The 9658-nt window shown below is 46.6% G+C and overlaps 1 long non-coding RNA gene across 1 annotated transcript in view; it reads left to right on the plus strand.

Annotated features, from left to right (window-relative positions):
• The window catches only part of LOC106811490, a 13505-nt gene that overhangs the window by 3523 nt on the left and 324 nt on the right, over positions 1 to 9658 (plus strand). The window contains exon 2 of the long non-coding RNA XR_001394147.1: positions 245 to 325. This is a non-coding gene — a long non-coding RNA (uncharacterized LOC106811490). The remainder of the gene's footprint in view (positions 1 to 244; positions 326 to 9658) is intronic.

The raw sequence follows: 9658 nt of genomic DNA on the forward strand, positions 1-9658 counted from the left end.
AGTAGTAGTAGTAGTAGTAGTAGTAGTAGTAGTAGTAGTAGTAGTAGTAGTAGTATAACCGTTGAATTCCAATTGAATCTGAAATCGATTTAGTTGTAAATACTATGCTCATTAGTGTAGATTAGACGAGATCGCAGCGTGGGTCGCGGTCACGCGCCAGGGAGCGAGTATTTCACGCCGATTTCGCCGCGCGCGCACTTCATGCATTATTAATGCAAAATACTGCTTTATGAATTTTTCACAGAGGGTCGATCGCCGAGGGAAGAGCGCAGGTACGTTCGGACTGTATAGCGGCCGCAGCGAGAGATGGCGTACGACATGCAAGGTTTGTGTTGCTTCTCGTGTGCATGCCGCGCGGCGACGACGTATACCGACTACCGCGGCGCGACAACGCGACGCTGCTGCCACCGCTGCGCGCACAGCGACGCCGCGACCACGCCGTCGCGCGCGCCCGCGCATCTCTTGCTCTAGCGATGTATACGTGGCGGGTAGGAAGGCAGGAGCGCGCACGCACCTCACGCGCACCGCGTCAGCACAGTGCGAGAAGATGATGACAGGAAGATGATGGCAGGAAGATGATGACAGGAAGATGATGACAGGAAGATGATGACAGGAAGATGATGAACACACACACACACACACACACACACACACACACACGCACGCGCGCGCGCTAGATTCGCGTCTTTATGAGACGACATGCGACAAATATTGCAAAGATTGACTTCGTGTTATCATAATCCTAATGAAATAGTCCGTGCTAATGTCATGCTAGCTGATGTTAGTTTGCCCGAATCGATGCGAAAATGAGTTCGGGGCCAGCACATCTAGCACTTCTGCCGACATATCTGGAAATGCACGCACTGATTTTAAGTGAAGACGGGACGAAAACTTCTCTACCGACTCGCCCAACTCATGGTTGATGGTGTACCAACTCTGGATCGCTGCTTGACGTTGTACCGGTGTATCCTCCAATAGTTTAGCGCTCGCGCCGCAGAGTAACTTAGCTTTTCATCTGCTGTAAGGCGATTGAACTTGTTGAGAGCTTCGTCACGTAGGCTGACTCGTAGCCATTTTGCTGCTACACTGTCTGACTAGTCATTTAACTCATTGTACGTATTGAAACGGTTCAAGAAATCAGTAAAATTTGGTTGACTTCCGCTCAGCAATGGCGGTGCAGATATCGTGTGACTTCGACTTGACTGTCGCTCTGCAGTGGTATCCGACTGATACATGGTTCCGATGAATCCGCTGCCACCAGTGTAATAAACGTATAAGTACCAGTGTAATGACGTTTAGTACCAGTGTGATAACGTACGCTGGCACTAGTGTAATGACGCTGCAGAGTAATAACGACAACGACTCTCCAGTATATAGTAACCGAGTTTATTAGAACGACCAGCAACGGTACGACAACACTTCGATGACAACAGCTCGATCACAACTGTTATAAACAAATTACTACAAAATTATTACAAACAAAGCGCGTCAGATGATTGCAGATTCCAAATGAGACAGCGTCACAGGTTCGTTGTAACTCTGTCTTTATTAGTACTTGACACATACAATATTATTTACAACATATATAGATATACAACCTATGTAACCATGCCTAGGTCCTGCGCTTCGTCTCCCGTTCTCCGTGTCTCTAAATAGTAACTGAACTGTGTATATCTGTGTGTAACTGACTAATGTGTCGTCACTCTCGATCTCATATATATACTCATTCAAGGGCGTATCGGCACTTCGATCCACAATCCGATATATTGTCCAGCTGCTCATTCTAGTGATAACACATTGTCAATTATCTCTCAACGTGCGCGTGGGGCTAGGGCAACGGTGTCTTATGTTATTACAATAATATCAAGAGCGTATTAAGAAGCTTCTTCATAATCATTCACCATAATTCTTCTTGCATATCGTCTGATAATATGAGGAGAATAAACTGCAACAAGGAGGCGCTGCGTAAACCTGGGTACTGGCGTACTCGGCGTACCTGGCAGGTACTGGCGTAGCCTGGCGTAACTGGACAGTACTGGAGCTGGAAAAAAAACGCTATGGCGTACCTGGCGTACCTGGCCAGCGTAATTAGCCGCACGCCTCCACGCCAGTTAGCTTTCAATACTTACGCCAAGATGGCGACGAGGCGTCGATCATCGCTGACTGTTCACATCTTAGAGCCATCTTACGCAGTATACATATAAAATAAAAGGCACGCCGCGGCACAATTAAGCTGCTATATGCGAAAGTACGCTGCACACGCACAGCCGCGCGCCCCCATATATATATAATATATATATATATATTCAGAAACGAGCGTCATATAGACTCCTGATATATATATATATATATAATATATATATATATATATAATAATATAATATATATAATAACATCCGTAAGCATCCGGTGGTCCCAAATGAAACTGCTATTATTATATGCGAATAAGAAAATTGCACATGCTCATATATTATACTAGTTACTAACATAGCCATATGCACACGCGCACCCCATATGCATAGCTTAGACGTCAAACGTGAGCGCGTACGTCCTATGACTCGAACGCACAAAGACGCGCGCGGCGGAAATATGGGGCGCCAGTGTGCGATGACTGATTTCGTTACGATCAATGATTTTGTAACGAAATCAAGTCTACAAAGTGATTTCGTTACGAAATCAACTACTGCGAGTGATTTCGTTACGAAATCAGCTACTGCGAGTGATTTCGTTACGAAATCAGCTACTGCAAGTGATTTCGTTACGAAATCATGCTACACTTGGCGCCCCGGCACGCCAAGTGTCGCATGACTTTATTTCGTTACAAAATCAAGTCTACAAAGTGATTTCGTTACGAAATCAACTACTGCGAGTGATTTCGTTACGAAATCAACTACTGCGAATGATTTCGTTACGAAATCAACACTATGCGAATGATTTCGTTACGAAATCAACTACTGCGAGTGATTTCGTTACGAAATCAGCTACTGCGAGTGATTTCGTTACGAAATCAGCTACTGCGAGTGATTTCGTGACGAAAGCATGCGACACTTGGCGCGCTGGCGCGCCAAGTGTAGCATGACTTGATTTCGTAACGAAATCAAGTCTACAAAGTGATTTCGTTACGAAATCAACTACTGAGCGTTATTTCGTTACGAAATCATGCGACACTCGGCGAGCCGGCGCGCCAAGTGTAGCATGACTTGATTTCGTTACGAAATCAGCTACTGCGAGTGATTTCGTAACGAAATCATGCTACACTTGGCGTGTGGGGCGCCAAGTGTCGCATGACTGATTTCGTTACGAAATCACTGATCCTCCTGAAAATCGTCCTCCTTCTCCACCAGCTTCTCCCTTCTCCCCCTCCTCCTCCACCAGCTCCCTTCTCCCCCTCCTTCTCCCCTTCCTCCTTCTCCACCAGCTTCTCCCCTCCTCCTCTCCTCCAGCTTCTCCCATTCTCCTTCTCCACACCTTCTCTCTTCTCCCTTCCTCCTTCTCCACCAGCTTCTCCCCCTCCCCACAACCTTCTCCTTCTCCCCTCCTCCTCCACAGCTCCCTTCTCCTCCTCCTTATCCCCTTCCTGCTTCTCCCCTCCTCCTCACCAACTCCTTCTCCCCCTCCTTCTCCCCTTCTACCTCCTCTCCACCAGCTCTCTCCCCTCCTTCTTCTCCACCAGCTTCTCTTCCCCCTCCCACTTCTCCTTCTCCCCTCCTCCTTCCTCCACACAGTTCTCCCGCTCCTCCTTCTCCACCACCTTCTCCTCTCCCCTTCCTCTTTCTCTACCAGCTTCTCCCCCTCCTCCTTTCCCACCACTTCTCCCTTCTCCCCTTCTTCATTCTCCACCACTTCTCCCCTCTCGTTCTGCCACCATTTCCCCCTCCTCCTTCTCCACCACCTTTTCCCTTCTCCCCTTCCTCCTTCTCCACAGCTTCTGCCCCTCCTTCTTCCATAGCTTCTCCCCTCCTCCACCACCTTCTCCTCCTCCTTCTACACAGCTTCTCCCTCCTCTTCTCCACCACCTCCCTTCTCTTCCTCCTTCGCCACAGCTTCTCCCCTCCCCCTTCTCCACCACCTTCTCCCTTCTCCCCTCCTCCTCTTCACATCTTCTCCCCCTCCTCCTTCTCTACCAGCTTCTCCTTCTCCCCTTCCTCATTCTCCACCAGCTTTCTCCCCTCCTACTTCTCCACCAGCTTCTCCCTTCTCTTCTCACCACCTTCTCCTTCTCCTTCCTCATTCTCCACCAGCTTCTCCCCCTCCTCTCTCCACCAGCTTCTCTCCTCTCCTTCTCCACCACCTCACCATGCTCCTCCTCCTGTACCGGCCTGAATATAGACAACCCCGTTCCGATTTCCTAAATTCCCGCAGTCCACATCCTAGACTGGTACTCGCTCCCATCTTGATTACTCGATGGTAACTAAGCCCATCGAGTAACTAAGCCGAGAGGTGGGACCGGGTACCAGTCTATCCACATCCATGCACGCACGCCCCCATGTATGCATATTTTTTCATTTTTCTATCTTTATCCATTTAACTATTTTTTCCCGCAATATAATAAATAATAATAACGCAAATATTTACATGATTTATTTGTAGACTTGATTTCGTAACGAAATCACTTTGTAGACTTGATTTCGTTACGAAATCAGTCATGCGACACTTGGCGCCCTTACGCAAGTGTAGCATGATTTCGTAACGAAATCACTCGATTGTAGTAGCTGATTTCGTAACGAAATCACTTTGTAGACTTGATTTCGTAACGAAATCACTTTGTAGACTTGATTTCGTAACGAAATATCACTTTGTAGACTTGATTTCGTTGCGAAATCAATGATTTAGTAACGAAATCAGCCATGCGACACTTGGCGCCCTTACGCCAAGTGTAGCATGATTTCGTAACGAAATCACTCGATTGTAGTAGCTGGTTTCGTCACGAAATCACTTTGTAGATTTGATTTCGTAACGAAATAACTTTGTAGACTTGATTTCGTAACGAAATATCCTTGTAGACTTGATTTGCGTACGAAATCAATGAATGTAGGTAAGAAATGCAATGCTACCGACTTGGCGATAAGGGGCAAGGTGTCGCATGCCTTGATTTCGTTACTAAATCAATATGATTTCGTAACAAATCAAGTCTACAAAGTTGATATTTCGTTAGGCGAAATCACAAGTCATACAAGAGTTATTTCGTCGAAATCAAATTACAAAGTGATTTCGTACGAATCAGCTACTTACATCGAGTGGATTTCGTTCAGAATCATGCTACACTTGGCGTAAGGGCCAAGTGTGCATGGCTGATTTCGTTACAACATTCATTGCATTTCGCAACAGATCAGGTCTACAAAAGTGAGTATTTCGTTACGAATCACAGTCTACTAAAGTGATTTCGTTACGAAATCAACTAGCTCGCGAGTGATTCGGTGACGAAATGCAGCTCTCAATCGAGTGATTCGTTACGAAATCATGCTAAGCACTGGCGTAAGGGCGCCAAGTGTTCGCCATGGCTGATTTCGTTCTAAATCATTGAATTTCGTACACGAAAATCAAGTCTACAAAGTGATATTTTCGTTACGAATTCAAGTTCTACAAAGTGATTTCGTTACGAATCAACTACTAGCGAGTGATTTCGTGACGAAGATCAGCTACTACAATCGAAAGTGATTTTCGATTACGAAATCATGCTACACTTGGCGTAGGCCCAAGTGTCGCACGCTCGATTATCGTTACTAAATCTTCGATTTCGTAACGAAGATCAGTCTACAAAGTGCATATTTCGTACATAAATCCAAGTACTAGCAAAGTGATTTCTTACGAAATCAAGTCTACAAAGTGATTTCGGTTACGAAATCAGCTACTACAATCGAGTGATTTCCGTTACAATCATTGCTACACTTGGCTAAGGCGGCCAAGTGTGCGCATGACTGATTCGTAAGCGAAATCAAATGTCATCCAAAGTGTTTTCGTACGAAATCAAGTCTACAAATAAATCATGTAATATATTCTGCGTTATTATTATTTATTATATGCGGGAAAAGAATAGGTTAAATGGATAAGATAGAAAAATAAAAAATATGCGCATACATGGGGGCGTGCGTGCAATGCGATGTGGATAGACTGTACCCGGTCCCACTTCTCGGCTTCAGTCTACTCGATGGGCTTAATTACATCGAGAATCAAGATGGGAGACGAGTACAGTCTTAGGATGTGGACTGGGAATTAGGAAATGAAGCGGCGGTTGTCTATATTCAGGCGGTACAGGAGGAGGAGCATGGTGACGGTGCGTGGGAGAAGGAGGAGGAGAGAAAGCGCTGGTGCGAGAAGGAGGAGAGGGAGAGCAATGTGTGCACGAATGAGGAAGGGGAGAAGGTTGTGAGAAGGGAAGCTGCCCCCGGAAGAAGACTGGCGGAGAAGCGCGGGGAGAACTGTGGAGGGAGAGTGGGTGGAAGCGGAACGGGAGAAGGAGAGAAGCTGTTAGACGAGGAAGGAGGCGAGAAGATGGTGAAGGAGGAGGAAGGGGAGAACGGGAGGAAGGTGGAGAAGGGGGAGGGGAGAACTAGGTGGAGAGGAGGAAGGGAGAAGGGCGGTGGTGGAGAAGAGGAGGCGAGAAGTCTGGTGGAAGAAGGAGGAGGGAGAAGGTGGTGGAGGCAGGGGGAGAAAGCTAAGTGCGAAAGGAGGGCGAGAAGCTGGGTGGAGAAGAGGAAGGGGAGAACGGGAAAAGGTGGGAGAAGGAGAGGGGAGAAGCTGGTGGGGAGAAGGAGGAAGGGAGAAGCTGGGGAGAATGAAGAAGGGGAGAAGGGAGAAGGTGGTGGAGAAGGAGGAGGCGGAGAAGCTGTGAGAAGGAGGAAGGGGAGAAGGAGAGAAGGTGGTGGGAAGAGAGGAGGAAAGCCTGTGGAGAAGGAGGAGGGGGAGAAGGGAAGAGGTGTGGAGGAGAAGAGATAGCGCTGGTGGAAACCGAAGGAGGGGAGAAGTCTGGTGGAGAAGGAGGGAGGGAGAAAGAGCGGGAAGAAGGGAGTTTGGTGGAGGAGGAGGCGGGAAGAGGAGAAGGGGAATAAGGAGGAGGAGAAGGGAGCTGGTGGAGGAGGAGGGGAGAAGGAGAAGGTTTGGAGAGCGGGAGAAGCTGCGTGGGAGAAAGGAGAGAGAAGGTGGTGGAGAAGGAGAATGAGCAGAAGCTGGCTGGAGAAGGAGGAGGGGAGAGCTGGCTGGAGAAGAGGAAGGGAGAAGGAGGGGAGGAAGGGAGCTGGTGAGGAGGCAGGGGAGAGAGGGAGAAGCTGGTGGAAGGCAGGCACGATTTTCAGGAGGCATCAGTGATTCGTAACGAATCAGTCATGTCGACAACTTGGCGGCCCCACACCGCAGTGTAGCATATTTCGTTACGAAATCATTCGCAGTAGCTGATTTCGTAACGAAATCAAGTCATGCTACGACTATGCGGCGCCGGCTCGCCGGGGAGTTTTTTTGTATCGCATTTGATTTCGTAACGAAAACCGCTCAGTAGTTTGATTTTGCGTATCGAAATCAATTTGTAGACTGATGTTCCTTACGAAATCATAGTTCCATGCTACACTTGGCGCCGCCAGCCGGCCAAGTGCGCATGCTTTGTCCGATCACCGCAGAGTGATTCTAACGATCAGCTGAGTAGCTGATTTCGTAACGAAATCACCTCGCAAGTAGCTTGATTTTCGTACGATAATCACTCGCAGTTAGTTGATTTCGTAAACGAAAATCATTCGCAGTATTGATTTCCGTAACGAAATCACGTGATTGATTTGTAACGAATCTTGTATTATTTGTTAACGAAATAAAGTCATGGACACTTGGCGTGCCCGGGGCGCCAGTGGTTAGCATGATTTCGTAACCGAAATTCACATTCAGTAGCTAATTTCGTAAACGAAGAAACTCGCAGTAGCCCGCCCGCTGGAAAACAATTCGTACGAAATCACTCGCACGTAGTTCATTCGTAACGAAATCACTTTGTAGAACTTGATTTCCTTTAGCCGAAAAATCATATGATTTCGTACACGAATCAGTTATTGCGACACTTGGCGCCCCATACGGAAATAGCTAAATGTCCGACCCCCGTAGCGACAGATCCGCCATTAGCTGATAGCGGCGCCATATATTCGGCGCCATATATATATATTCGGCGGGTGAACCAGAGCGGGATATACGTACGACTCTACGATACATCTCTACTCTGCCACGGTTCTACGCTACAATCTACAATCTCTACGCTACTCTTTGCTAACGAAACTACGCTGCTACATTCTACGAGAACCTGAAGTTATCACCAAAACGAAGTACATGAGTGGCCACTCTCAGATTTCTAGTCCTCCATAGACGCCTGCACTTGTGGTGGCTAAAAGCGAGCTGACCCAGTGAGGTGACTCAGCGAGAAGAATTTTGGTTTGGCAGATCACTCCCCGGCACGCCCCAAACGTACAATTTGAGCGCTCAACAAGTTGATAGCAACTAGTTGAGAGATTCGAACATGTTATTCGATTTTCTATTTTCGCATCTTTTGATCAGCGAGTTTTTGCTACTCAGCTACTCCGATATTAGCAATCAGGGGGTGTGCGCGGCAGTGTGCCTCCACCTAGCGAGAGAGCACGTTATTGTTATCGGCGCCACAATGGCGCGTACAAAAATGCGTATCCACGTCGCGCCGCGCGCACACTGCGACGTGTTAAATGTTGAAACGTTTGCCGACTCGCGGTCGATAACGTAAAAACTTTGAACATCTGATAGTAAGGTTGATAGATCGTTGAAAAGTTTATCAACGCGTCGAATTTACCATAGTGTAAATGATAAATAAATAAATAAAAACTAAATGAGTGAATAATAACGTTTGATTTTATTCACTCCTGATATTTCTCGTAATATAAGAACGTAGTCTCGCAGTTCTACGTTCTACGCGGTTCTACGTCCTTGGCCGTTGACAGAAAATTTGTAGTTGTACCTAATTGACCAATTCTAGCAAATTCTTGTGTCTACAATAACCTGATAATGTCTACAGTATGTCCTAATATGTTTTGCGCCCGCTTGTAGCTAATGCATTTCGATGCAAGTATATTGACACGATATAATCAAATATAATACCATACAATATACTACTATATAATTATATCGATACTATAATTGGTATTTCCCGGCTAAAGCTTTAATCGTAATCGTCGTCTTAATTCCTGATCGCTTTTCTCAACACAAACAATCACGGAAGTGTTGGTTGCATCAAACTGATGACATTCTGATTACAATTACCATAATATGGATTCCTGCTGTCTGCTGTTAGCTGAGATGGGGTTCTTACACGCCATTTCACGTGCGGTAACACTAGTAGACGCAAGTATGTTGTTCCAATACAATTCTAATGGTGATCGTCGACCAGATGTAATTTGACCACTGCGTTGCTCAGTCCCCAATATAGCGACTGCGAAACATATACGTTTCTCACAAAGGTCACAGATACCTGTCGCGAACATGATCATCATCTAGTCGCGTGGTCATGTTATCAACTTTTATTAACGCGCGTGTCTATTCTCGCATGTTCTAGCGCGTTCTAGCGCGCGTGTCTATTTACGCATGGTTTCCATGTATGTATGTATGTGTGCGCGCGTGTGTGTATGTATGTGTGTGTGTGTGTGTGTGTGTGTGTGTGTGTGTG

This window comes from Priapulus caudatus, unplaced genomic scaffold (assembly GCF_000485595.1).
Source record: "Priapulus caudatus unplaced genomic scaffold, Priapulus_caudatus-5.0.1 Scaffold544, whole genome shotgun sequence".
NCBI classification, from domain to species: domain Eukaryota; kingdom Metazoa; phylum Priapulida; class Priapulimorpha; order Priapulimorphida; family Priapulidae; genus Priapulus; species Priapulus caudatus.